The following is a 23,452-nucleotide window of genomic DNA, read 5'->3' as shown; positions in this document are numbered from 1 at the left end:
ATTATCGTTTCAATCCTAATGACGCATTTAGATAAAGCAGTCTTTTAATTTGCTCAATTTTAACCCGCATAAGACCATATACGTCCCATTTTGTAACCCCGGCGCATTAATTTTTTTAACATGTCATAACTAAAAGTAGGTACAATGATACCTGATTTCAAATACTATCAGAAAAATGTCATAGAACATGACACAGAATATTTACTCCACAGCAAGATAATGATTCCCTTCCCCAAAATAGTAAATTATTTGGCATGGAAATGGGTGTTTCATATGGAAAGGAAAATGTTTCTTATTAGATAAAAACAGATCAATTTAGTTGTGTACTTTCCGCTTAAATAATAAATACATTTCAAATGCTTCACTATGAATACTTTGGCAAAGAGTAGTTTTAATTTGAAAATAAATGTTTAAACAATTGACTTGACCTAACACGTATGCTTTAAACTTTTATTTTAGAGAATAAAAGGGTTTCTTTACAAAAAGCGAGTGTTTGCTCCATTTTTGTGCATGATAATGAAAGACTTTTCCACACCCTAATAATTTTACCTGTGCCACGATTAACAAGCCCTATTCCAGAACGGACTATTTAACTCAAATAACTGCGAATTGTTATCATTTACTTTTGGTCTTCTTTGGCAAACAATACAGTAACGTTGCATTCAGTCAGATAAAAAAAAGGCTTAGACAGTGGATTGAGCAACCCTTAACTGTTTAATGCAGACAGTGTACTAAACATTACATGGAATCGACTTGTTTAATTATACCCGAATTGAATCGATTATTGCCATAACATCTTAAATATCAATCAAAATGCAGACACAAAAGGACTGACCAAAATAAGCGTTCATCATTTCAGTTGTACATGTATTGACAAATGGCTAACGTCCCACCTAGACGTAAGCATGCATTCATGACTGTGAATACTCAATCAATCTTAATAGGCTTAAAGTAGAACTAGAACTGTTCGTGAAATATGTACTATTATTTTAATATATTGATGTTGATGATGATGGTGGTGGTGGTGGTGGTAGTGGTGGTGGTGGTGGTGATGATGATGATGATGATGATGATGATGATGATGATGATGATGGTTATGAATAAAGCGGTCAATTGATTTGCTCAATTTTAACCCGCATAATACCATATACGTCCCATTTTGTAACCCCGGCGCATTAATTATTTTAACATGTCATGACTAAATGTAGATATGATGATACCTGATTTTGAATAATGACAGAATAATGTCATAGAATATGACAAAAATTGATGAACCTCCTCGCCCACACAAAAAATGACTCCACAGCAAAATACCCCACCTCCCCTACAGAATAAAATATTTTTTTATGTATAATGCTACGTATTGAAGAGTAAAACACCAAAATGAGCTAGGTGCAGTGTTTGAAAGTCATTTAGGTCCCCATTAAGGCGAATGCCTACTCATTCTTTCTTCTCTGATATGCAGACGATATTGTTATTTTAGTTAATTCAACAAAAGAATTGCAAGCGACGATTTAATTTATTAGAGGAATATTGTAAGTGAAAACTTAAGGTTAATAAAGTCACCTGTGTTCTATTTCATTTATTTCAATTATGGTTCTCTGTTCTACTCATAACTGTCTTTTTATTCTAACAAGCAGGTGAGTGGTTCTAGTCATAATATGTATTTCTATTTTGCTTAGTTAGTTTGGAATATTGTATAGATATATTTTAGTTCGACTTTGCAGACAACTATAAACGGCAATGCCTTTGACTCCATCTTCGGCAACCCACGTACTTTTTCCCGTTTACGCTTCATTAGTACTCAATGAAGCAGGCCGTAATGATGGAAGGCGGGTATCCGACGATGAGCTCGAGTCCACATCCTCGTGGCGCTAATTTGGACGGGCCTTGACAAAATGAGAGATTGGCATTGGTGTTGTTTCAACCCACAAGTATACAGCTATATTTGCAATTTTAGCATTTATTGCATGTTAAAACATACATGCATGTGGCCCTCCGCTTAATCGAGCAACATATGATTTAAATGTGATGAGGGGTTTTGGGTCCTTCCCTACAATTGGGAAGTGTTGATTCAGGTGCGTTCTAGTATTGATAAGGTAAACTTCCGACCCAGCAAGACAATGACTAAATGTAATATAGAAAACATCGACAGCTACTAGCGGGAAAAGGAAACTGTGCATGGTATGTGCGATCACCCAGTAATAAAGTTATTGTATGCGTGTTCCGTCTGCTCCCCTGTCCGTCCGTCCGCCCGTCCGTCCGTCCGTCTGTCTCGTCTGTCTGTCTGTCTGTCCGTGGTGTTTTGTTTGTGGTGTTTGGTTTGTTCGTTGTCTCCTTTAATGTCTTTTAGGTTAAAATAGGTGATAGTTTAGCTACTGGGTTAGTCCCTTTAAATTCCAATGAATCTGGATCTTTGTTTAAAGTTGATTATTATTGATGTCCATTTCAATTGTTGAACATACCGAAACATAGATATTTTATAGACGGATCATTTCTAAAAATATGTCGAAAATCTAATTCTCTTCTAGTGCTACATAAGAATATATGACACTGTATATGTAATATAATGAGTTTTTATTGTGTGTTTACGATAAAATGACTACTCAGGGAATTTCAATGATTTTGTCTTAGTTACAGAACATAAGTGAATTAATGTATGAGTTGTTTACAAATTTTACAATATGCCATTTTACTAATATTATGTGTGCAAAATAATGTTAATCAAAATCAGTTTAGCTTCATTAACAATATTAAGAATATATGTTGATTAAAACCGGCGTGTATGGAATTTGGTAATCACATACATTTGTAACTATAGCAGTAACACAAAAAAATGTTTACTAACGATTGGTTCAATACAATAAATATGTCCACAAGTTTTTGTTTTATAGAACATTTGGAACAAAGTTTGAAAAGGAATATTATAAAAAAATATGATGTTAATACAATGACCAACGCACCATTTAGAACAAGAAATCACACATTACAATGGGTGGTATTCATTATGCAACTAACGTAAATCTTACGACAATACATCATTGACTTCGTTTACTGTATTGGTTGGTTATCTTTACCGCGCAATCCGATACGCTACATCAATTAAGACCTATACTGAATACCACCCCGCGATAGCAGTATATTCCATACGAGAATAAAAAATGTGCCCGTTGTTTACAACTTTACTATAGAAAGTCCTTTATAATCAAGAAGGAAAAATCGTAAATCTTGTATGTCTAAATGTCTAAAAAAAACACTATTGTCTTCATCAATTACATACTGAGTAAAGGTTTTTATTGTTTGATAAGGGATTTAAATAATACTTGTTAATGTATTGTATACCTGTGCTCTCTCTTTCTCTCTCTCTCTCTCTCTCTCTCTCTCTCTCTCTCGGAGAGAGCACACATATACAATACAATTATCTCAACAGGATATATATATAATGTCCTCTATTGACGTGTTGTAATCTTATTTAAAACGACTCGTCATTAAGTGTATCGTATATGTGTACATTGTTTAGAAAAGAATCTATACATACTGTTTGTTTTCGTGTGTGCTTTCAATTGGTAATGCCTTGTTATCTTTTCTATTGGAAGTATATCTGTTTTAATCTGGACCAAAGTAACAATCTATTAATTATAACAAAACATTTCGCACTTGATCAATACTAGAAGGTTGGTTTGCAACTGCACTTTCATTGAACATGTGTGTGCTATTAAAACAAATCTCTTTTATATCATCGCTTAAAGGGATACCTCTTATTGAATAGGCTTATAAATCTTTAACATTTAAGTAACAAGCACCGTGCCAAAAACATAGATTTAGTTTTCATATTTATCATAAATATTCATTCACACGCATTGTATATAAATATGATGTTTTAAACAGAACACGGGGTTATATAATCTAACAGAAATCGCTCGTTTTGAGTTCGCATATAAACGAATGAAAATAAAAAGATGATTTTTGCAATAGCTTTTATCAGTCAGTTTTTTTATAATGTACATATTGTATTGTGTTTTCTTAGTTTCTTGCTGGAAAGCAAACCAACACATTACGGAATAGAATAAGATAAGAACGTAATCATTTCGCCTCATTTACAGTTCGATCCTTCATGAACTTGAACATATACAACAACAACAGCAACAACAACATTAACAACTTATTCCAAATCGCAGCTGCATATCAACAAAATGCGTTCAAACACGCAATTTGGATTTAATGTCAGATAACTACATTTATTATCGAACGTTGTTTCTTTAATGGTAACTTCTCGTATTTCTTTCGATCAATAATCAAATGATATACTTTATTGATTTACTTTGAATATATATATTATATCGCTCTTGTAGAGGCATGAACTCATTATGGACTCTATAAGGCTATATAAGACTATGTATTCTTGTATTGGGCCTTTAAGAGAATAATAATCTTAACTTAATTTAAATCAGATACATACGAACTTGATAAAACTAATCTGGCATAAAACACATTCTAAACATTCTCGACCAAAACAATGTTTCGACCGTTTAACTTATTTAGAAATCGTGCGAGAAAATTTTTTGGATACTGTGTTGTTAGACCATGGATATGCATTTGTGTAATATTTTCGGTGGTCTGTTTTATTCGTATATATCTTTTCAGTATAGCAAACAGAGGTAAGATATACATTTGAATGTTTTTGGCTCTTGTCCGTGGCTTTGTTGATTATATATTTTAATATTTTGTAGAACATTGTTTTGTATATTTTTAAGTTTGTATTTGAAGACAGATATATAAAAAATGGCCATGCTGGATATCCCTATTGCCTACGGGCAAGGAAAAAAAACAGGTACCCGTATGGAACTCCTTTTTTATTGTCATCACACATTTACCTCCCTTGTTGAAGACCGTTGTCGTTAGCATCATAGAAATCTTGTGGCAAAATTTATAATTTAAACTTATTATTTCTCTCTTCAAATGGCATGAAAACAAAGATTTCACGCTGCACTCAAGAAATAATGATGCTCTCTCCTCAGAATTATTTAAAGAACGAGTTGACTATTTACATTATCTGAATCACTGCGGGCATCCATGACAACCACATACCTATACGCAAATTATTTTAACCACGCACAAAAGAGTTCCAGCGAAAAATACGTTTTAACTTTATTCTGTTTAAATGAGGTTGGAGACAAAGCATCTACTATAGCCGCGCGTGTAAGATAGGTTTCCAACCTCGCGCAGGGTTTTCTACGGATAAACCTTGTTTCCGCAAAACACATTACGCTCGGGTTGGGCTGAACGTATCTTACACTCTCGGTCATGGGGCATATTTATAAAATATAAACTGTGTTATGTATCGAGTCACCTAAGGCAGCCACCCCCTTCACGTTGACGCTTATTTTGAGAAACCACGAGAAAGACCTTGGTGTGTAAAAGTAGTATGCAGAAATAGTACACGGTTTGAATGGAGTTTTATGTGAAGTAATGAAAGAGAGAAAATGCAAAGAACAAGTTTGATAACTCGAACTTCAATGATAATTACAGTAGTTTCCCTTTCACAAACAATTAAGCTTTTTGAATTACATGTGAATGGAAGAAAAACAGGATTATATCAAATAGTGGTGTCCGTTCATTTTGACAACAGGTAATTTCAGGTAAATATGTTAAATAAATAATGAATATTGTACATAAAATGTCATAATTCATTTCGTCCATCAGAACTTAAATTTACAAAACTGTTTAATACAACAAATAGGCAAGGACTCATAAAACTATCTTTATTTGTCCAAGAAGCTTTATATGTATGGGTGTAACGGGTTCTACCAACAAAGTATACAATAAGTCAGTCATGCCTACCGGTTGTTGGGTACATCTTACGATATTTTTCCGTCTTTCTAATTCTATAAAAGTGCATGACCTAATCTGGATTTTACTTATTATAAGTATGTTTAACAATTTATGCTCCATTCAATTTCATATAAAGTTTAAGTAATGCTTCATCATTTAATTTTACATTGAGATTTTAACTTCAGCTAGCTATTTATAACTTAATATGAAACTCAGGTTAATTTCATTTTGCTGAAAATTATTCATTAGGATATGCGTTTATTTTGGAGATAATATATGAGATAGTTAGCTCTAGGTAGCTTGTTCTGAATAAATTATGTCAATAAAATGTTCTATAATTAGTTTAATTACAAACCTATTTGCTCCTTATAAATTTTTAGCTTTGTTCTTTAATTGATTTTATAATAAGATTTAGCTTTGCTATGTAACTTAATATACATGATTTTTTCGCGTGACTCAAGCAAAGTCTGAACAGATTGTAAAGGAGTTTACTATCGATAAACTAAAAATGGTGCAGATGAAGGGCCGGAAGTAGGGCCAGCCGGACGGAAACGATAGGAAACACCGCAGCATGGTCGGCAGTTTTTTGTTCGGTGATCGTAACAGTAGATACTTGAGGGGCAACGACTTTTATCTCACAGAGCAGTTTCCATCGGAAGTTGCAGCGAAGAAAAATATGAAATTGATCTGGAAGAACTTGAATGATTTTATAAAAAAAAATCGTGTGACATTATTCAACGTGCAGTGAAAAAATGCTTATTTTCTCGTGGTTATATTCATTCAAAATTGTTAGGAGGGAACATCACACTGTAGTTTTATGTTTTTTGTCATATCAAAACCAAAGTGCATGCCAAAATGAGCATTTAAAAATATCAAAATGATACCATATGACCTGTTTTATGTAGTGTAAATCAATTAACACAATAAACAAAACATATTTAATTAATTTTAATTATAATAATTCTTATGCCCTCACAAATGGTTAGGCATAATAATTCACCCTTGTCTGTGTGTGCATGTATGCGTGAAGCAGTGTGCGGTTCCGTACGAACCTGTGTTGCTTAATACTCAAAAGCTATTTCACCTAGTGTCAAGAAGCCTTGGTGGAATGTTTATTTTGGTGATAAAGATTTGCAACTAGGGTTTGTTTTCTGCTGCTATTAGTAAAACAAGAGTTATTGCGCTTGGATAAGCAATAAATTGCATTTCTAGACTCGTGCCAATCAAACCCCCAAAACTTTTTACGTAGAGTTATAAAACCTTGGAGTAATGCCAAAGAGACGATTAAATTATGCACCTTACGTTTTGTTTGCGGCTGCATTTAAATTAACTAGAGTTAAAGCCCTTTTGAAAACTATGCATTTCTGGACTGGCGTTGGATATTGATCCACATCTGTACTGTCTAAATTCATGAAACATTAGGGCAATTTTAATGGGGTGTTGAAATTTTGCACTTGGGTTATTTTGCTGCACTTAATGAAACCAGTGTTATGACCCTAGATGTAGCAAATAATGGTATTTCTGGATTTGTGTCGGTCTAAACTTCAAAAATACGGTAGATGGCTAAGAGGCATGAATGCTCGGGGGAATGCAATTTTGGTGATGAAGTTGTGCACCTGGGTTTTTGTTTCCCGCTGCACTTTGTACAACCAGAGTTATGCCCCTTGAATTAACTAAATTTGTTTTTTTCTCGAATTGTGTCGCTCAAAACTCCAAAACTATATTACCTAGAGACATGAAACCATGGGGGAATGTAAATGGGATTATAAAGTTGTGCACCTTGAGTTTATTTGCCGCTCCACAAAGTATATCTAGTGATATGCCCCTTGAATAAGCACAAATGGAATTTGTTCCACTATAATCGCTCATAGCTTCATCTCTTAGGAAGTTATTTTATGTTATCAAATTGTGGAACTCATTATGTTGAAGCACATTAATGAAGAATGGGCAAAATAATCGCCATTGCAGTTGTGACAAACAAATGTGGCCTATGGGAGTATCTGTGTCCGAATAACACATTTCTAGTTGAACGTGCCTTTTAAGTTAGTTTACTTTTTGAAGTTGGGAATATTAGAATTGATAAATGCAAGTATTTTGAAATAGGAATAAATTTTCTGGAGTTTATTTTTAAATCCTCGTTTCCCATGCAACAATTTTGAAATCAAACGTTTACCAACTAATTTAAATGAAGATTTCCCAAATGCCTAGAATACAGTAGCACATTTATTTTAGCAGTCTCAAAATAGGTTATAAAAATGTAGTCATGGTTCCATTACCCAGGCGACGGCATTTCATTTTAATCAATACTGCCCCACAGTTGAATAAAAAATGCAGAATTTTAAATTGCATGTAATGATAAGATTATAGTTATAAGTTTAAACTTGCTGTCGGAAAATATCTCGTATACTTTTTGTTTCTTTTTATTATCTAACCCACTAAATAAGTCGTGTATATTGCTGTAAAAGATGACAAAATAATGGTTTTACATTTATTTTTGCAGTTGTAAAATAACTGAATTGCTCATGTTTCTTGTCATTATATACCTGATTGTAAGTAAATAATATGAAATTGATCAATTAATTTTCTTATAGTTCTACATTACCTTAATACCTTGCTTTGCAATACTCACACAGTAAAATGGACCTTGCGTGTTTGAGACATTAGTTTTTTTCTTATTATTAAGATACCACAGCACCATGCAGATTTATGTTCACTTTAAAATCAAAGAAATTATAGTGAGAAAACAAATTTTAAAGACACATGTATGTGAAATCTGTGATTAGAAATCTGGAAGGCAATTTCAGGAATCGGGCATATTAAAAGTTATCATTATGTCCCTTGAATCTTGCGTTTAGTTTGTATTGCATTTGTATTTTAAAGGCATTGCCTTGAAATGACCCAGACTAAATAAAGGCATGTAAACGCTTACTAACTGTTAAAACGACAACAAATAGCAAAGATTGAAGCATTTCAAACATAAACATATGCATTGAAGTGACTTAAATGGTTCAAACTTAGGAAACTTGAATTAAGAATCTTGGGCCTTTGCATATTTGATTAAGTAGGGACGATATATTTGTGCGTATTATAATCACATTTATCTTATTTCATCTACTTAAGAGAGTTCATCAAATGTATGAAATCTATGTATCGCTTTTCATTTGAAAGGACTTACCGGTAGTGTGTGTTTGCTTCAGTAACATCACCGACAATCTTTCAGTACTCTCAGCGCTTTGATTATAAACGGTGTGATGATTCACAGATCAAAGAAAAACATATTATTAGAATTTTTTAACAACGTCTAATAGACGAATATTTACAACAATGGCAAAGAAATGTCAACGAAAATGGCATTTTAACTGTGAATAGAGAACTTAAAAACTTCATTTGAATTTGAATCTTATTTTGACAATATCGTGTCAAGAAATCTTAGAATTGCTATTACAAAATTACTTATTTATTCTCATAATTCAAGAATACATACTGGTAGATATGATAGACTAGAAAGAAACTTGCGTCATTGTCAAATATGTGATTCTAATGAATTAGAAGATGAGTATCAGTTAATGTTAAGTGTTCACCATATGTTCTGTTAAGACGAAATTATATAAAACGTTATTATAGAGTTAGACCGAGTATGTTTCAACTTGTTCAGCTGTTTAATACACAAAATAAAACTGAAGGAGTTATGTTAGGTAAATATATATCGGAAGCATTTAAGATTCAATATACTTAATGAGTATGTAAACCAGATTATTAATTGTGCATCGCAATAAGTAGTTTTGTACATTAACATTTAGATTGTTTGAATCACGTTTAAGCCGTATGTTTAGATATTTAATACTATATTTGTCATGTTAGTATGTCATAAATTGGAAATGATTGTTCCAACAAGAATACCTATACGAAACAAATATTCTTGTACTAACTTTGAAGAATTGCAAAAATATGAGTCGCTCACTCCAGAGTATAGTTGTAATGTTAATTAATTTATATGTAAATTTAACATAAAACTGTAAAGTTAACGTGTAATTAAAGATATTCTGTTATTTTCTGTTTAAAAAAAACTAGATGTGTGCGGGTTTTCAGTTTACTTCATAATCGTCCGAATCTTTCTCTGCAAGTTATCTGTCCTCTGACGATATCTTCACCAATTTTATATTCATCAGTTTTGTTAAGTTAGTTGTTTCCCTCTAAGTTATTCACATTGCTTACGATAGGTCTTTATTGCCCCCGAGATGTGAATTTACTTTGTTGATAATTTCAAAGACTTAAATATCTTTCACTTTTGTTTTGTTTTATTTTAAGAAATTTTATTGTTGGTTATCGATTTTCGACACTCAGCGAGATATATTCAAACTGACGGTCGAAAGTTTACATTATAGCTCACCTGAGCGGCTAGGTGTGACAGAGACACATACAGTTTCATATTTATAAAGTAAACGTTAATAACGTTGTTTATTTAAGGAATGAATTGCGGGGTTGTTGTCATTATCGGGGTATGAACGCTATTGGGTTGGTCAATGTGTGTGGAGTCCGAAGGACTCCACGCGTACTTTGACCAACCCAATTGCGTTCATATCCCCGATAATGACATCAACCCCGCAATTCATTCCTTATATTTACACCAAAAGTTCATTATTTCATTCAAGAATTGTTAAAAAAATACTTTATTTCATATAAGAAAACCTTTCAGTTATCCGTTCTTACCCATTCCGTAAATAGAACGACCCGACTGTAACCGGAAACATTTTTTCAAATGACGTCACAATAACGCGGGAAAAGATCAACCACATGAAATCACTTTAAAACGTAAAATTGAAACACTTATAGCAACAGTACATTTAAAATATAATAAATAAACACTTTTAAAACTGTTGATATATGTTTTACGGGACCTGCTTACACAATACAAACAATATCAAGATCAATAGTTTTCATGTATATTGTTATGCGATGAATTGCGATCCGAACATATCCGAAGATGTTGCGTTCATCGATTGATGAACGCAATTGCAGAAAGGCAGTTCATTTAAGGAATGGAAGTCGGGGTGTAAATCTTGCCAATTGAATAAATACATGACTTGAACTTTGAATAGATTGTATTGAAAGTGAATACATCACAGTCGTTTTTCACTCCCAACCTCCCTGCATTTGAGCTGTGTCGAACCTGAGGCTTCCTATGACCGCCCGTTCACTGCGCCTTCCACCGCTAGTTAAATACGAGTTCGGATATATGAGAAAATAAATTATACACATTGAAAAATAATAATGATTGATTTTGTTTTCGTTTTTTTTTATCCTCACCTATTTTGAATATATCCATAAATTTGTATTGACTTTTTATTCCTTTACCCGTGTTTTCACCATATGTTCAATTATAATATATGTAGAATATGAAGATATAAGTGGTTAAGTTCACGACGTGGAAATGTTTGCGAATTTCGCGAATTGACAAAATTCGCGAATATATGACCAGCGTAAATATCTACGCCATCAGATGTTGACAAAATACAAATAAATTCAACTAAATAAACTAATTTTATTACTAACATTATGTACACAAACATTGTACTTTTTGTGTGTGTGTGTGTGTGTGTGTGTGTGTGTGTGTGTGTGTGTGTGTGTGTGTGTGTTGACCTTTTATTTTCCCGTACATTTATGGTATGCGTGGTTCGGGGCACACCACAGGAACATACCTCACAAAACAGTTTCATAATTATAGGGATTTTTCTTCATACTAGTGTATTAAAGTTCGATTATATCAATATGATATCATCTTAAAACAAAACATCATCTATAAGTTGAATTATTATATTACGTCCTTGTCTTTTTATTTCTATTAGAGATGTTAAAAACAGTATGACATAACTAACAAGGTGAACTCACACACACACACACACACACATATATATATATATATATATATATATATATATATATATATATATATATATATATATATATATATATATATATATATATAAACAAAGAAAAGAGGTGAAAAAAGGAAACAATTTTACAACTGACCAATTACTATGTTCTGTATCTTTAATATTTGATTTTTCATAAAATTCCAAGCAAGTTTTAAACTACTCTTTAACCCAATAAAGGACGGTCTTATTTTGCTCCTTTTACAGAGATAAATGTATTTTTTTAATTTTATAACTAAGTATATTATATTTAAATGATTTTTACATGTGGTTCCCAACAAAAAAGTCTGGCAATTTAATGGGAAAAAAATCTTTAACACAGTTTATTAAGGTTTGCTTTTATCATTTTTCATTTTTTTTAAGGAAGAAGAGGCTTCTTCAAATCTTATAAGACCTTCTAAAGACTTTGCCTGATCAATTGACAGTTTAGGAACAGAAAATTCATTCAAGTCATTTGCAATATTATAGTCGACTTCTGAAGTACTCTTAGTGTATAATTTTCATAAAACAAGGATGTTTCTTTCAAAATATCGTTTTGCTCATATACAAAACAACCATCTCTCTTCTCAATAAAAGGAATGCATTTACTAATGGAGTAGTTCTTTTCAAGCCGACAGAAAAATCTGTCGGCTTTTCACCATTATCAATAAATTCTGCTCTTGATCGGATATGTCCTCTTATTTTCTCTGCTCTTAATGTACTTAGTTCATTCTGCAAAGCATCTAATCTATCCTTATTTTCCTCACTCATTGTTTTTCTATAATTCCTATTTTTGTTTAAATATAATTTTCCTGAGTGTTTTTACTTTTAGCTTTATAACTTGAATAGGAAATACTTTTACCCCTAATTTCAATTTACAATATTTCTAAAAAAGGATGATCATTGATCACAAATTGAATTTCATTATTATTGATTTCGGACAATTCATTCAAGCAATATACAGGTAAACAGTACTGTTGTTTTATTTCTTCAATCTTTTGGTTTATACTATTTTAATATTCTATATCACAACGAATTATTAAAATTCCAGAGGCCTTTCCCATGCTTAACGTTTTGTAGTTTTAAATCAAGACTATCTATAGAATGATCAGATCTGTAACTAATATGTATATCACAATTTCTAATATTTGGCAATAAAGCATCAGAAACAAGAAAAAAATCCAGTCTGGCATGCTGTAAAGGGGTAGGTCGTCTCCATGCTTATATCTCCTTTCAATGCTCTAAAACAATCAGTAAGATGCCTATCCGAAATATTTGTTTGTAGTGTCTGACGTGCATGTTTATTATTATCATAAGTTTTATCATTTTTGGTATCTAACTGAACATCAAGTACAAGGTTAAAATCCCAACAAACAATATAAGAATCATTTCCAAACTTTTCAATTAATTTGAAAATATCTGTATAAAAATTGGCATATCTGAATTTGGGCCATAAAGTGCACACAATGTAAACCATTTTAATCCATAGGTCAAATCAAGCACTACATAATTTCCAAGTGGATCACATTCAATCCTGTGTACTTTGACATCAATTTTTTTTGGGAATAAAATAGAAACTCCTCTGGAGTTTGACGTACCAAAACTATGATAACAGGATTGACCGTCACACTGTGAGTAAATTTGTTTTTCCATATTCGGTATAAAAATGACAGTGTTGTAATAAATATGTGCCTTTTTGGCTTTTAGAAAATTAAAAAACATCATTTTTTGTATTGGTGTCTTTTTTACCTCAACAGTTGTAAGTAATAATTTTCAAATCAGACATTACAAAAATCGCCCACAGAAATCTTATTATTTATCATTTTCCAAACAGTGAATGACCACAGTTTAATGTTGCATACATCACAGTAAAAGGTAAAAACTGAGTAGAGACAAAAATGCATGAACAGCTTATACATCAATATACAAGAACATAAAAATATGTGCAAAGTGGAAATGAACATGTAGAAAAGACAGAAAAAATGCCATTTCTCCAAAAACACAATCCCAATATAAATAAAATCTTATTACAATATTGATAAGATAAAACTCTCTAATCAGCGAAATAACCTGGATAGAAATTAAATAAAGCTTTACAGCAAAGGCTTAGTTGTACCTGTATGACTACAATTATTGATCAATGAAACATTTAGGATTTATATAACAGTGAATGACCTTTTGATATAATCATATTGACAGAGCCAGCACATAATTATGTGTTTAACCTTAGCATCTCCCCGAGTGTAGCTTTGTCATAAACATTGCTCGATCAAATAAACATGATTATCGGAAAATGCAGTGAGAATGCAGTGAGAATGACTGTGACTTATTCTTTTGATCTACTGATCCCAAACACTGTCTTTCACTGGACAATTACAACCTACCAGTGAAGTTCCACATGTCAAACAGTTTTCGAATAATTGTGTAAAAACAAGTTTGTATACCGACCGACCGACGAACCGACATTCAAACCGACCTACATCTGCAAACCTTTATGCTCCGTTTGTTAGTGGGCATACTGGTAATTGAGTAAGTAAGAATCTCTTACACCAGTGCATCTTTTGACTACACTTACTCCCTACTAATTTGCTTTTGCACTGTGTGTGTGCACCCAAAAAGTGACGTATAGCAATCACAATGCTTCTCCGTCTGTCCGTCCGTGTTTTCATCCGGAACAAAACTTTGCCCGCACAATTAACTGAGAACGATTTCACCTAGTACCAATATACTTAAATGGCAGGGGTCCATTGGCATGTGAAAGACCCCTATTATTTTTAGGCGTCACTAGGTCAAAAGTCAAGATAAACATTCTTTAAACAAAATCTTTGTCCGCGGAATAACTTCAGAAAGGCTTGATCTTTGAGAATGAGATTTCACTGGTTGCTTGCCGATGACCAGTAAATACATCATAGTGTTTGGGGGGTCAATAGGACAAGTGGAAAGTCGAACGAAAACTTTTCCACACAATAACTCCAGAACAGGTTGACATAAAACTATAAAGATTCACTGATAAGTTGCAATTGACCTGTTATTATGGGATCACTAGTAGAAGCTCACAGTCAACATTCTTATGAGAATTGCGTCGGCAAAATAACTCCATGGGTTTCTTACTAGAAAAGATTCGTATTACCAGTTACTAAGTGAAATTCCCAAATCATAAGTAGAAAACCAGTTGTATAAATATATTTATAGATAAGTGGTAACACGAATCTTCTTTAGTTTACCAGTGATAATGTTATTTATTTAGTGGAATATGCAAACCATAACTAGATAACCAGTTACTGCTAGTAGCCAAAAGTGCAATTTATAGATAAGTCTTAACACGAATCTTATCTAGTTAACCAGTTATAACCGCAAACCGTAACTAATTAACCTGTTAGTGTTGTACAGCTAAAAAGGGTCATAGGTGGCAGTTCTGAGCACTTTCAAGCCTGTTTTTAGTATTATTTATCTTACTAGATAACCAGATTAACATCGCCAAAAATTAAGTGGTTTACACGAAACAATTCTCGAACGTTAACAGGTTATCTTACGGCAGTTAATAACCACCAAACGTTTAGGTTATAATCCTAAGATGAATATTGAAAGGAAACACACATTACCCTCAAGCCATGTCAACCCACATCATTCTGCTTTATTCGCGGGAAACTCTAACGTCATTATGTCTACTGACGACATTTTACTACTGTTTTAATTATCCTTGATGCTGTTTAATTGTGTTACCATGATTTTCATTCAATGTTGATGCTTTGAACTTCCCGCCCTTCGTGACAAAGTTGTGCTTTTGTCAATTTACATACTGTATATGTCCAATCTTTCTGCAAGTTTTAAATCAAAGCCGTACTTATTTTGTAGATACTTCAATGCATCAACGTAATTATTTGGCGTGAAAGTCTGCAATATGACCTTTGAAATGAGGCGTACTTCATTAAATCAGTACACAATGAGCTATGTACACGAACTTTTTGACCACCCTTCTAAAATCCACGTTGGCATATCAAGAAAACTTCAGGGTTAAGCCAGGCAACCATTTTACTACTTAAACATCTTAGTAGCCTGTACAAATAGTATGTAAAGAAAGTTTTGATGTGCACCTACTTCTAAGTAGTTTCATAGAATATTCTTCTTTTTCCAGGAAATCTAGAGGAGCGCTATCACGATTCAAATATTGCAATGCCGAGAACCCCATCTGTTAAAAGTTACACCGTTCTTGATGTCAACGATTTACCGAACTTTATTCTCGCCATTTTATGGAAGTCATTTCCTGTCAACGGCGATTTTGCAAGAGGTAACAAACGCACACAAAGGATTCCACACATCATTCACCAGACACATTGGGATACAAGGATCCCAAAGGATGAAGTGGAATATGTAAGGAGTGTAATCAAGAATCATCCCGAATGGAATTATTATTTTTGGACGGACAAAAAATGCACGAACTCTCGTTAAAGGTAAGCATCCGAGCTTTTTAACAATTTGGGACTCATATGACAAAGGAATCAAACGAGGAGATGCCTTGAGGTACTTTGTGCTCTATGAATTCGGTGGTGTTTACATGGACAAAGCATCCCTTCTTCAAGCATTTGATAGAAAGTTTAGGTACCGGTATAAAGGCAAAGAAGTATGCTGTCTTGGCCACAGGGCCAGATTTCCTCACAAAGGCATTTTATTCATACATTTAAAACGTCAGCGCTAACGGTTTGTACAAAATAGTTCCTGACAATCATGGAGTAACTTTCAAAGAACAAAGTGCTTCAGAAGATATTGAAAGTGACATTCATATAGCCAGTACAGCTTTCTTTAATGATAAGCTTGACATAAGTCAGGGTTACAAAAAGATGTGCGTTAAAAACGATAAATCTAAACATAGAGCAAAAGGCTGCAATGAAATCATAGCTATAGAGGATTGCAAGAAAAGGGGATCACAAATTTCAAAATATAACTGGCGTACGAAATAGAACTAACTATTATGACTACTTTTGTGAAATTGGACCTAGTTCATCAAAATTAGACTTCAAATGTGACCAGGTTTTCAAAGCAGGGCTGTTAAGAAATACAAAGTTCACGTATACAGCCCACACGTGGTTTCATTCTTGGTTAAATATGGAAAGCGTACAGAAGATGCCAAGTGTAAACATCGGAGATATTGTCCCTAATGTAACCTTTTATTAGGTCGACTCCTCGAAGATATTGACGGCCGTTACAGTCACTCTCGCGACGACTTCGGAATCTCAGACGCTGTTTTTTTGCATACAAGTGCATATCATACAGATACAATAATGTGAATTTAACACAAAACTGTGAAGTCAACGTGTAATTAAATATGTTCTTTTCTTTCCTGTTTAACAAACTAGATGTGTGCGGGTTTTCAGTTTACTTAATAATCGACCGAATCATTCTCTGCAAGTTATCAGTCCTCTGACGATATCTTCACCATTTTTATATTCATCAGTTTTGTTAAGTTACTTGTTTCCCTCTAGGTTATTCACATTGTTTTACGATAGTTCTGTATTGTTCCTGAGATGTGAATCTACATTGTTGATAATTCTAAAGAGTTATATATCTTTCACTTAAGTTTTGTTTTATTTTAAGAAAAGTTATTGTTGGTTATCGACTTTCGACACTCAGCGAGATATATTCAAACTGACGGTCGAAAGTTTACATTATAGCTCGCCTGAGCGACTAGGTGTGACAGAGACACATACAGTTTCATATTTATAAAGTAAACGTTGATAACGTTGGTTATTGCCAATTAAATAAATACATGACTTGAATTTTGAATAGACTGTATGAAAATAAACACAAATCAGTCATTTTTTACTCCCATCCTCCCTGCCTTTGAGCTGTGCCGAACCTGAGGGTTCATGTGACCGCACGTACACAGCGCCTTCCACCGCTCGTTAAATACGAGTTCGGTTATATGAGAAAATAAATTATACACATTGAAAAATAATAATAACTGATTTTGTTTTCGTTTTGTTTTTTTTGTTTGTTCTCACCTATTTTGAATTTATCAATAAATTTGTGTTCTCATTGACTTTTTATTATATTACCCGTGTTTTCACCATATGTTCATTTATCATATATATTGAAGATGGTGTACTTTGTACAAGTCTTAATAAATTATCTGCTCTGTTCTGTTCTGTAATTTATATTTGTAGGATTATTAAATCATTATGTCTCTTTACTTTTTATCAGTTTATACCGATATTGGTTTGTTTTTCTTAACTGCTCCGTGGGCAAAATGATTTGGTTTCGTTTGAGTACTTTGTTATGGTGAGTTACACTTAGTAGTTTAAAGCTAAAATCGATGAATATCATTATTCCCTGTCATACCTCATCCTTTCATGCGAGAACGAATTCATGGGTGTGCAGCTATTCATACCAATGTGTTTTATACCATCGCTTAAAGGGATAGTTCTTATTTTGTGATATTCTATTGAATATGCTTATAAAACTTTGTATTTTAAGTAACAAGAAACGACACAAAAAGAACATTGGGTTTTTATCAGACAGAAAAAAGATTTTATTTATCATATTTCATTTAACTTAAATAAGAAAATAAGAGGATGCTTTTTGGCAATAGCTTTTATCAGTCAGTTTATTAGTCTATTATATTAACTTACATTGCTCATATGCTATTGTATTATCCAAGTTTTTTGTTAACAACAACTGAATCATAATAGTACGTAACTGAACAGAATAAGATTAATCACCACGTCTCATTTACAGTTCGATCTTAAAATGTATAAAACATATACACGAACAACAACAACAACAAATTCCAAATTACAACACTCATACAAAATCAGTATGTGTTATTATCATTGTCATAAGGCAACGACAGAAAAAAATCTAATAAATATATATCTTTACTTATGAAAATACAATTATTAAATGCTTTTACTTCACACACACTATTGCAACTTAAAACAGAGGAGTGATCAACTGTTCTTGTTGTGACAACATAAAACATTTTAATAACTAACACTATTATAGTTTTATTACGGACTCCTTAAGGTTGTATAAGAACATTATTCTGTATTGGGCCTTTATATTTTAAACTCACTTTAAATAAGATACAAACAATCCGACTAAAATCAATACAGGACCCAAAAAGATGTTTCGACCTTTTAACTTATTTATATATCGCGCGAAAAAGATGTTTGGACACAGCGTTGTTAGACCATGGATATTTATTTGTGTTTTATTTCTAATTCTCTGTTTTATTCGTATATATCTTTTCAATATAGACAACAGAGGTAAGATATACATTTGAATGTTATTGACACCTGTCCGTGGTTTTGTTGAGGTTACACACCACCATTGTTTTTCCCTATATAATTCAATGTAAAATTATAATTTTTAGACAACATTTAAAGGCATTTCGAGCGAATGCAGGCTATGATAACCACATATATTCTTAAAGTACAAGCTTTAAATTACCTTTTAAGCCAATAAAAAAGGGGGGTCAAGTTATTCCAAAGAAAAATCACTCCACTTGAAAAACAAACTCTAAAAATTGCACCGTCCGCCATGACAGATCTTCCAAAATGACCTTTCAACTATAGGGCAGCGGTTTATGTTTTAATCTCTACTCTAAATGATAAATCAAGCAAGAATAGATACTTAAGGTATAAAAGTTGCAGGAATAGTTTTGATTTACAGTGTATTGAGCATGTGAAAACATGTCTATCAATCATAAGAACTTTTTTTTATTGAGAATTTTCCACACAACGGAAGTACATATGTCGTAATGGTGACGTCATTCCTTGATAAGCTTCCTAAATATTTTGTAGAACATTGTATGGAACAAATAATTTTATTTTTAGTTTGTTTTTGAAGACATGCAAAGAACAAGTTTAATAACTCGAACTTTAATAATACTTAAAGAAAAACATCGGTTATATTAAATATTGGTCTACTTTTACTTTGAACGCAGGTAATTTCAATGCAGGTAAAACTATAAGTCACGTTTAAGACACATAACGATAAGATTAAAAACTGTGCATGTTGCGTAACTCAAATGTAAACGAGACAATAACTATACGTTTTCAACCTTAGGCTCTCCCTAGAGTGACGCTTTGTCGGAAACATTGCTAGAATACATGAACATGCTTATACGAAAAAAATGAGAATAACCGTGACCTTTACTTCTGATCTACTATGTCTTCCACTGGACAAATACAACCTACCACTGAAGTTCCATGGTCCCTAGTTCCAATACACTTTTGGCCTGAATATTATCACACTGACCGAAAAAGAGAGGGATCCTGTCCTGGTAAAAAAAAACACTAAGGTTTTATGGTAATAGGTCAAAGGATATATGAATGATGATTTTGCTAATAAACATTTCCAACAAACCATACAGATATCTACTGGTCAAAATCGATTTACGTCTGATGCTTCGTGACCACATGCCAAACAGTTTTCGAATAATTGTGTAAAAACAAGTTTGTATACCGACCGACCAATCTATAAACAGACGACCTACATCTACCAACCTATATGCCCCCTTTGTAAATGGACATACTAGTAATTGAGTAAGTAAGAATCTCTTACATCAGTGCATCTTATGTCTTCAGCTTATGTCGAAATTTACTCCCTACTCATATGCTTTTGTGCAGTGTTGACGTCACCCAAAAAGTGACGTATAGCAATCGCAATGTTTGTCCGTCTGTCCGTCCGTGTTTTCATCCGGAACAGAACTTTGTACGCACAATACACTGAGAACGATTTTACCTAGCACCAATATACTTAAATGGCAGGGGTTCCTTGACATGTGGAAGACCCCTTTTATTTTTGGGCGTCACTAGGTCAAAGGTCAAGATAAACATTCTTATAAAAACTTCCGCGCAAAAACTTCAGAAAGGTTTGAGCTTTGAGCATGAGATTTCACTGGTTGCTTGCCGGTGACCAGTAGATAGACCATAGTGTTTGGGGAGTCAATAGGACACAGGTCAATGTCAAAGTCAACACTCGTATGAAAATATTTCCGCACAGCAACTCCAGAACAGGTTGATGTAGAACTATAAAATGGCCAGTAGATAACCCCGTTATTATGGGATCACTAGTAGAAGCTCACAGTCAACAGTCTTATATGAGAATTGCGTCCGCACAATATCTCCATGGGTTTCTTACTAGAAAAGATTCGTGTTACCACTTATTAAGTGAAATTCCCAAATCATTTGTAGATAACCAGTGTATAAATATATTCATAGATAAATGGTAACACGAATCTTATTTAATTTACCAGTGATAATGTTATTTATTTAGTGAAATTTGCAAACCATAACTAGATAACCATTTACTGCTAGAAGCCAAAAGTGCAATTGATAGATAAGTGGTAACACGAATCTTATCCAGTTAACCAGCTATAACCGCAAACCGTAACTTACTAACCTCTTAGTGTTGTGTAGCTTAAAAGGATCATTGGTGGCAGTTCTGAGCACTTTCAAGCCTGTTTTTAGTTTTATTTTTCTTAACAAACAAGTATCGCGAAAATTAACTAGATAGCCAGATAAACATCGCGAAAATTAAGTGGTTAACACGAAACAATTCGCGAACGTTAACAGGTTATCTTACGGCAGTTATATGCAACCATACTTCGGGTTATTATCCTTAGATGAATATTGAAAAGAAACACACATTACACTCAAGCCATGTCAACCCACTTCATTCTGCTTTATTTCGCGAGAAATTCTAACGTCATAATGTCTACTGACGGCATTTTACTACGCTATTTTAATTATCCTTGATGCTGTTCAATTGTAGACGAATGTTACCATAAGTTTCACTCAATTTTGATGCTTTGAACTTTCCCGCCCTTCGTGACAAAGTTGTGCTTTTGTCAATTTACATAGCGTATATGTCCAATCCTTCTGCAAGTTTTGAATCATAGCCGTCTTATTTTGTACATACTTGTATCAACGTAATTAATTGGGGTGAAAGTCTGTAATATGACCATTGAAATGAGGCATATTTCATTATATAAGTACACAATAAGCTATGTACACGAACTTTTTGACCACCCTATGTAAAATCCACGTTGGCATATCAAGGAAACTACAGGGGTAAGCCAGGCAACCATTTTACTACTTAAACATCTTAGTACCCTGTACAAATACTATGTAAAGAAGGTGTTGATATGCTCCAGCTTCTAAGTAGTTTCAAAGAATATACTTCTTTTTCCAGGAAATCTGGCTGAGCGCTTTCACGATTTAAATATATGCATCGCCGAGAATTCCATCTGTGGAAAGTAACACCGATTTCAACGATTTACCGAACTTTATTCTGACCATTTTACGGAAGTCATTTCCTGTCAACGGCGATTTTATAAGAGGTAACGGACGCACACAAAGGATTCCACACATCATTCACCAGACACATTGGGATACAAGGATTCCTAAGGATGAAGTGGAATATGTAAGGAGTGTAATCAAGAATCATCCCGATTGGAATTATTATTTTTGGACGGACAAAAATGCACGATCTCTCATTGAAGACAAGCATTCGAGCTTTTTAACAATTTGGGATTCATATGACAAAGGAATCAAACGAGGAGATGCCTTGAGATACTTTGTGCTCTATGAATTCGGTGGTGTTTACATGGACCTTGACTTTAAAGTTTACAGATCGTTAGACGCAGTCACTGGTAAATATTCTTGCATAATACCACCGGAACCACTAGAACACGCACTTTTTCTTCATGACAGTCCTTTACTGTTGAACAATGGAATAATGTTGTGCAGATCAAAGCATCCCTTCTTCAAGCACTTGATAGAAAGTTTAGGTACCGGTACAAAGGCAAATAAATTTGTTGTCTTGGCCACAGGGCCAGTGTTCGTCACAGAGGCATTTTATTTATACATTAAAAACGTCAGCGCAAACGGATTGTACGAAATAGTTCCTGACAATCATGGAGTTTCGTTTATAAAACAAAATGTTTCAGAGGATGTTGGGAATGACATTCATATAGCCAGTACAGCTTTCTTTAATGATAAGCTTGATCTAAAACAAAATTACCGAAGCTGGTGTGTGAATACGGATAAATCTGAAAATAGAGCAAAAGGCTGCAATGAAATCATAGCTAGAGGATTGCAAGAAAAGGGAATCACAAAATTACAAAATATAACTGGTGTCCAAAATGGAACTAACTATTATGACTACATTTGTGCAAGTGGACCTAGTTCATCAAAATTAGACTTGAATTGTGACCAGGTTTTCAAAGCAGGGCTGTTTAGAAATGCAAAGTACACGTATACAGCCCACACGTGGTTTCATTCATGGTTTTATTTAGATATCGTACAGAAGAAGCCAAGTGTATACATCGGGGATATTGTCCCTAATGTAACCTTTTATTAGGTCGACTCCTCGAAGATATTGACGGCCGTTACAGTCACTCTCGTATACATATATATATATATATATATATATATATATATATATACGGTTTCGAATACTCAGTAACAATACATGGAATTAGATTAAAAGCTTCTGCAAATGTTTTAAGGACATAGTTATTGTGTATATCACTTTTTTCACTGTTTTATTCACAAACTTCGTTTCTTAAGAAACGAAATAATCGTGCGCTTGTCGCTGTTTAAATACATGGGCATACATGCATCATGTTTAAAGTTAAAAAACAACAACATTGTTACAACTGTTTAAGATATGCATGCTTCATCAAAGAAACATATATAATAGTG

This window comes from Mya arenaria, chromosome 3, assembly GCF_026914265.1.
Source record: "Mya arenaria isolate MELC-2E11 chromosome 3, ASM2691426v1".
NCBI classification, from domain to species: domain Eukaryota; kingdom Metazoa; phylum Mollusca; class Bivalvia; order Myida; family Myidae; genus Mya; species Mya arenaria.
The sequence above is the reverse complement of the archived record's forward strand: the minus strand, read 5'-3'. Positions refer to the sequence as shown.